The following is an 8,062-nucleotide window of genomic DNA, read 5'->3' as shown; positions in this document are numbered from 1 at the left end:
GGACCTCTTCTTTTTTTCAAATCAACTTTGTTGAGGTTTAATTTACACTCAATAACACATACCCATAGGTTCTATGAGTGTTAGCCAATGTATATACCCATATGACCTCTATCCTGATCAAGATACAGAACATTTCCATCACCTCAAAAAGTTCCTTGAAAAAGAAAACCAAATTTGGAGGACTAACATTTTCTGATTTCAAAACTTACTACAAGCCTATAATCCAAACAGTGTGGTACTGGCGTTCAGACAGACATAGAGACCAACGGAACATCATAAAGAGCCCAGAAATAAACTCTAGCGTGTATGGCCAAATTACTTTGACAAGGGTGCCAAGACCATTCTTTGGGGCAAGGACAGTCTTTTCAAAAATGGTGTTGGCTGAGTAGTATTCCATTGTGTATACATGCCACATCTTCTTTATCCATTCGTCCCTTGATGGGCTCCTAGGTTGCTTCCAAGTCTTGGCTATTGTGTGTAATGATGCAAAGAACATAGGGGTGCAAGTATCTTTATGTCTGTAAATCTGGCCATTTGTGACAACATGGATGGACTTGAGGGTATTATGCAGAGGGAAACCATTCAGAGGGAGAAAGTCAAATCTCATATGATCTCACTCATAAGTAGAAGATAAAAACAACGACAAACAAACACATAGCAATGGAGATTGGATTGGTGGTTACCACAGGGGAAGGGGGGAGAGGGGAGGGCAAAAGGGGTGATTAGGCTCACATGTGAGGGGATGGACTATAATTAGTTTTTGGGTGGTGAACATGATGTAATCTGCACAGAATTCCAAATATATTATGATGCACATCCGAAAAAAATAAATAATTAAAAATAAATAAATAAATAAAATAGAATTATTCTCTCTTCCTGGTTAAAAAAAACATGGTGTTGGGAAAACAGGATATCAGTATGCAAAAGAATGAAGTTGGACCCTCAACTAATACCATATACAAAAATGAACTCTAAATGGATCAAAGACCTAAATGTAAAAGCTAAAACTATAAAAGTCTTAGAAGAAAACATAGAAGGAAAACTTTATAACATTGAGTTTGGCACTGATTTCTTGGATATGACACCAAAAGCACAAGAAACAAAAGGAAAAAGTAGGTAAAACAGGTTTCATCAAAATTAAAAATTTTTGTGCATCTAAGGATGCTATCAATGGAATGAAAAGATAGACCAGAGAATGGGAGAAAACATTTACAAATCATATATCTATAAGGGGCTGATACCCAGAATACATAAAGAACTTCTAAAACTCAATAACAAACTCCCTCCCCTGAAAAAAGATAAAAGACTTGAATGAACATTTCACCAAAGAAGTTATACAGATGGCCAATAAACACATGAAAAGATGCTTCACATCGCTTACCATCAGGGTAATGCAAATCAAAACCACAGAGAGGGCCGGCCCCGTGGCTGAGTGGTTCAGTTTGCGCGCTCCACTTCGGCGGCCCAGGGTTCAGATCCTGGGCGCGGACATGGCACCACTCATCAGGCCACGTTGAGGCAGCGTCTGACATGCCACAGCTAGAAGGACCACGACTAAAATATACAACTATGTACTGAGAGGATTTGGGGAGAAAAAGTAGGAAAATAAAACCCACAGTGAGATACCCTTTTACATATCCATTAGGATGGCTATTACAGAAAAAAAAAAGACAACAGAAAATAACAAGTGCTGGCCAGGATGTGGAGAAATTGAACCCTTGTACACTGCTGTCAGAAATGTAAAATGGTGCATTTGGAAAACAGTATGATGTTCCTCAAAAAATTAAACATCTAATTCTTTTAAGATCCAGCAAATCCACTTCTAAGTATATACCTCAAAGAACTGAAAGCAGACTCTCAAACAGATGTTTGTAAAACAATATCTATAACAGCATTACTCGCAATAGCCAAAAGGTGGATATAACACAAATGTGCATCGTTGAAAGAATGGATACACAAAATGTAGTACATAGGCACAATGGAATACTATTCAGTCTTAAAAATGAGGAAATTCTAACACATGCTACAATGTTGATTAACCTTGAAACATTATGCTAAGTGAAAGAAAAGAAGTTCCTTCATGATCTTGGCAGTTGGTCTCTCCCAATCTCTCAGTTCTAGGCAACCAGTAGTTTGTTCTCTGTCACTATAAATTAAATTTGCTTGTTTTAAAAATTTGACATAAAAAACCCCTGTGCATATATAATGTATACAACTTGGTGAGTTTGGAGATAAGTATACATCTGTGAAACCATCACCACAATCTGTGCCATAAACCCATCCCTCACCTCCAAAAGATTCCTCCTACCCTCTTTCTTAGTTATTTTTTGTGATAAAATCTCTTAACATAGATTTACCTTCTTAATTGAATTTAAGTGTACAATACGATGTTTTTAACTAAGGCCGTATGGTGTACTGTAGATCTCGAGGACTTCTTCATCTTGTACGACTGAAACTTTGTACCCTTTGACTAATATCCCCCCCATTTCCTGCCCCCACTGCCCCACCCTCTGACAATCACCATCCTATTTTCTGCTTCTATGAGTCTTACTATTTTAGATTCCTCGTATAAGTGGTGTCCTGTAGTATTTGTCCTTCTGTGTCTGGTTTATTGCACTCAGCATAATGTCCCCTAGATTCATCCATGTTGTTGCAAATGGCAGAATGTCCTTCCTTTTTAAGGCTGAATGATTTTCCGCTGTATGTATATACCACATTTTCTTTATCTATTTGTCTGCTAATGGAGATTCAGGTAGCTTCCACATCTCGGCTTCTGTGAATACTCCTGCAATGAATGTGGGGGTGCAGGATTTCATCTAAATGGAATCATCGGTACATACTCTTCTGTGTTTGGTTCCTTTCACTAAGTATAATGTTTCAAAGATTCATCCACGTTGTTGTGTATATTAGTAATTCATTGTTGTTTATTACTGAGTAGTACACCTGTTAGTGCACATTTGGGTTGTTTCAAGTAAAGCTTCTATAAATATTTATTTTCAGGTCTTTCTGTGAACATATGTTTTCACTTCTCTTAGGTAAATACTTAGCTGTGAAATTTCTGGGTCAGGGGGTAAGTATATGTTAAACTATATAAGAAACCGCCAAACTGTTTTCCAAAGTGGTTGTACCATTTTGCGCTCCCACTAACAATGCATGAGAGTTCCAGGTGCTCCATAACCTCGTCAACTCTCCAGACCGTGTGGAGTTCCAGGTGCTCCATAACCTCGTTAACTCTCAAGACTGTTGCTCTTTTTCATTCTAGCTGCTCTAATGAGTGCATAGCTATAGCTCATTGTGATTTTCATTTGCATTTTCCTGATGATGTACAGCATATCTTCATGTGCTTACTGGTCCTTTGAATATCTTCTTTTGTAAAGTTTCTTTTTTTAAATGTTGGTGGAGTCCTCACATGTAGCCTTTTCTTTTTTAAAAAAAAAAGATTGGCACCTGAGCCAATATCTGTTGCTAATCTTCTTTTTTTTTTCTTCTCCTCCTCCCCAAAGCCCTCTAGTACATAGTTGTGTATTCTAGTTGTGAGTGCCTCTGGGTGTGCTATGTGGGACGCCACCTCAGCCCAGCTTGATGAGCAGTGCCATGTCTGCACCCAGGATCCGAATCAGCAAAACCAGGACCACCAAAGCAGAGGACATGAACTTAACCACTTGGCCATGGGCCTAGCCCCACTAGATGTCTATTTGTTTATGTGACACCACACTGTCTTGATGACTATAGCTTTATAATAAGTCTTGAATTCAGGTAGCGTATGTCCTTGAATGTTTTTCTTATTTTTCAAAATTATTTGGCTATTCTAAGTTCTTTGCATTTTCATACATATCTGAAAATCAGCTTGTCAAATTTATTTTTTTAAAAGCCTGCTAAGATTTTGATTAGGATTGCAATGAGTCTATAGATTGTTTTGGGGAGAATTGACGTCTTAATAACGAGCCTTTGATCCATGAATGTGGTTGTCCTTATTTATTTAAGTATACTTCAGCTTCTCTCAGAAATATTTTTAGTGTACAGACTGTGCACATATTTTATTAAATTTATACCTAAGTATTTCTTGTTTTTTTAATATTATGTAAGGGGTATTTATTTTTATTTCAATATCTCAGTGTTCACTACGAGTATATGGAAAAATAACTGATTTTTGTTTATTGATTTTGTATCCTACATCCTTACTAAAATTCACTTATTTCCTCCAGTAACTGCTTTTTAGGATTTTCTTGAGATTTCTTGGGATTTTCTATGTAGATGATCAGGTCATCTGTGAACAGAGAAGTTTTACTCCTTCCTTTCCAATCTGCATGACTTCTTTTCTTGCTTTATTTTCTTGGCTTGTTGAATAGGAGTATTAACATGACATTCTTGCCAAGAGTTCAGCCTTTCACCATTGTGTATGATGTTAACTCTAAGTTTTTAGTAAATGCTAGTTTTTATGAAAAAGAGGATGTTCCCTTGTATTCCTGGTTTGCTGAAAAACTTTGTGGTGAATGAGAGTTGAATATTTTATTGTTTTTTCCCATATATTGAGATGGTTTTCTCTTTTGTTCTGTTAATATGGTGAATTGCATTGACTGATTTTCAAATATTAAATCAGTCATGCATCCCTGGGGTAAACCACATTTGGTCTGTGCCAGCCATGGGAGAGTGGTCCTTAGATATAAGAGGGAAGTTGCTATTCAGATATGAGGAACACATTTAGCTGACAGCCATCAGCTGCAGCACCTTCAGGATCAGCCATAGCATCCGAGCCAAGGCCATACTCCTCCCAGGCAGCTCGTGGCCAATGACAGAGCATAGCATTGGTTCTGGGACCTGACCACTCCTGCCAAATGCAGGAGCGACCTTTCCTACAGAGTTCCCACGGGGCTATCAAGCCTTTCTTAGAGCTGCAGCACAGTCTGAGGCTCCGCTGCCCAATTCTACTTGCTCCTTCTTTCCTTTTACAGGTGTCAGATCTACATCACAGCTTGATAGCTTTCCCTGAACGACTGTGCTCCCACTCTTCATCTATCACAGATGTTACCGCAGAATAAACTTCTTGCAATCCTAATTCTATCTCAGCATCTGCTTCCTGGGGGACCCAAACTGATGTAATGTCATAATGTATCATGCTTTTTATATATTGCTGAATTCAATTTGTTAATATTTTCTTAAGGATGCTTTCATCTATGTTCATGAGTGATATTGTTCTGTAGTTTTATCTTATAATGTATTTGTCTGGTTTTAGTATCAGAGTAACACCAGCCTCATTAACCAAATTGGGAAGTATTTCTGCTTTGCTGTACTGACAGACATGACAAGGACCATTTCATAAACATAAAACAGTCAATTTCATCAACTTCAAAATACCTGAAGCAAAAACTGACAGAAATGAAAGGAGAAAAATACAAATCCACAATTACAGTTGGAAATTTTAGCACTCCTTTCTCAATAATGGAGAGAATAAGTAGACAGAAAATCCGTAAAGATACATAACAGATACATAACCAATTTAAAGAACACTCTCAACCAACTTAACTGGCTGACATTTATAGAACGTTACGACAAATATCTGAAGAATACACATTACATTTTTTAAAACATTTACCAAGATAGACCATATGATGGGCCATTAAAAAACTCAGTAAATTTAAATGATTGAATCACACAGTATCAGGAGTCTGACCACATAAAAGCAAATTAAAAATCATTAACAAATAAATATTTGGAAAATGCCAAAATATTTGGAAACTAAACAGCATACTTCTAAAGAACTTATGAATCAAATAAAAAATCACAAGGAAAAACATAAAATGTGTTTGTATTAAATTATGATGAAGACACAATATATTTAAATTTGTTTGATGCAGCTAGGGTATTGCCCAGGAGGAAATTTACACCTTTAAATGTTTATATTATAAGAGAAGAAAGGTTTAAAATCAACAAAACCAAGAGAGCCAGTCATTTGAAAAGGTAAATAAAACTGATAGATCTCTAGTGAGACTGATACAGAGAAAAGGTCGGAGGAGAGAGAGAGAGAGAAATATCTTACTACTATCAGGAATGACAGAGGAGACATCACGACAGATTCTACGGAAATTAGAAGGATAGTAAGAGAATGTTACGAACAACTTTATGTCAATAAACTTAAAGGCATAGGTAAAATGGAAAAATTCCTTGGGAAACAAAAATCATGAAAAAGAAATAGAAAATCTGAGTAGCCTTTTGGTTTTTATTTTTTTTTTTGGTGGAAGATTGGCCCTGAGCTAACATCCATGCCCATCTTCCTCTATTGCATATGTGGGACGCCTGCCACAGCATGGCTTAATGAGCAGTGCATAGGTCCGTGCCTGGGATCCAAACCAGTGAACCCCAGGCCACGGAAGTGGAACACACGAACTTAACCACTACGTCATCAGGCCGGACCTGAGTAACCTTATATAGAAGAAATTGAATGTTTAAAACTTTCCCAGAGAGAAAATTCCAGGCCCAGAAAGCTGTACTTGTGAATTTTATCAAATTTTTAAAGAAGAAATTATATCAATTCTATATAAACTTTTCCAGAAAATGGAAGATGAGATACTACTTCCCAACTCATTTTACCAGGCTGATTTAACTCTCACACCAAAACTTGACAAAGATATTACAAGAAAATAAAGTTGCAAACCAATATTCCTTACAAACTTAGGGAGACACTTAAAAGAATGGTATAACAGTATATTTATTTATATGACAGTTCATTCAGATTTCAGAACATTTTATAATTGAGTCATTTTATATGTGTATATATGTATGTATACACACGCATATATTTACACATACACATATATGTCTGTATATGTGTAGGGGGAGGACAGGAAGGGAAAGGAAAGGGAGAGAAGAAAAGAGAAAGAAACGGAAGGCTATATATCAAAATGTTCCCAGTGGAAAGTGAGATTCACAGTAACTTTTTGTTTTGCTTTTTGCTTATCTGATCTTTTTCCTAATTTATTTCTAAAATAACCATTGTATACTGTATGTACTCTTTAAAATTTTTAATAAAAAGGAGAAATAAAAGATACATTCTTTAAAAAAACAAGCCAAGCATCAAGCTAGGTAGAGGCAGCGCCAGCTCCAGCCCTCGTGGTCAGTCCTGTCTCCATCTGAAGTGGTCACAGCCGCACGGGCCTCTCCGGGGGAGGAGGCAGCCCGCTCCACTCAGGACGACTGCCCCTTGGGGAGCTCAACAGTTGTTGACTTGACGTGCAGTTATTTAGGAACGCTCTCCGCGCCTTCCCATCCCTGAAAGACTTGCAGATGGAAAGAGTAGTCCAGACATGCTGTCCCTCTCCTGTCCAGCCTCTAAAGCATCCACGCCTCCTCAGAACCACGGCAAGAACACCCCGACCAGAAGGGCACTTCCTGAGAAAGGCCTCTCCCTGCTCCTCACGCCCAGGGAGCTGCCCCTGCGTAGTGGGCGTGGTCTCTGCAGCGTTTCTTCTTCCCACCCTGGATCCTCACGTCTTCGGGAAATCCGCGCCCATTCCCTCTGGTTCAAGTGGGCTTTCAGTCTCAGTTCTCCCGATCGCCTAGTCAGGGAATGGGGCCAGTGGCCACTGAGCCGCCAATCGAAGTCCTCCCCCGGGAGTTTTACCAAGCACAGTGAGGGAGCTAAGTTCTCTGTTTCTCTTGGATCACAAGCTGTAAGAACATATCCATAGAGCTGCTGGCAATCAGGACCCTCATCGTGGGGGAAAAGCCTGGGAGAAGGAGACAAACAGAGGAAAGGCGGTGAGATGAAAGCTCAGTCACCGCAGCTGGTTCGTCTTTCTACTTGGACTGTTTTGAGCCATGTTTCTAGTACTTGCAAATGAAAGCATCCTAGTTGATAAGAGCCTCAGACAGCGCAGCTCCTTTTCCTTTAGAGCATGCAGTCAATCAGTGTTATGTGTTCATTTGGTTCCTTGTTTAATGTCTTTCTCCACCAATCCGTGAGCCCATCCACACAAGGTCCATGTCTGTCTAGTTCACCACTGTTTACCCAGCACCTGACACAGTGCTTCTCTAGAGCTTAGTAAGATGCCAATAAATGGCGACA

The sequence above is a fragment of the Equus asinus genome, chromosome 28 (assembly GCF_041296235.1).
Source record: "Equus asinus isolate D_3611 breed Donkey chromosome 28, EquAss-T2T_v2, whole genome shotgun sequence".
NCBI classification, from domain to species: domain Eukaryota; kingdom Metazoa; phylum Chordata; class Mammalia; order Perissodactyla; family Equidae; genus Equus; species Equus asinus.
The sequence above is the reverse complement of the archived record's forward strand: the minus strand, read 5'-3'. Positions refer to the sequence as shown.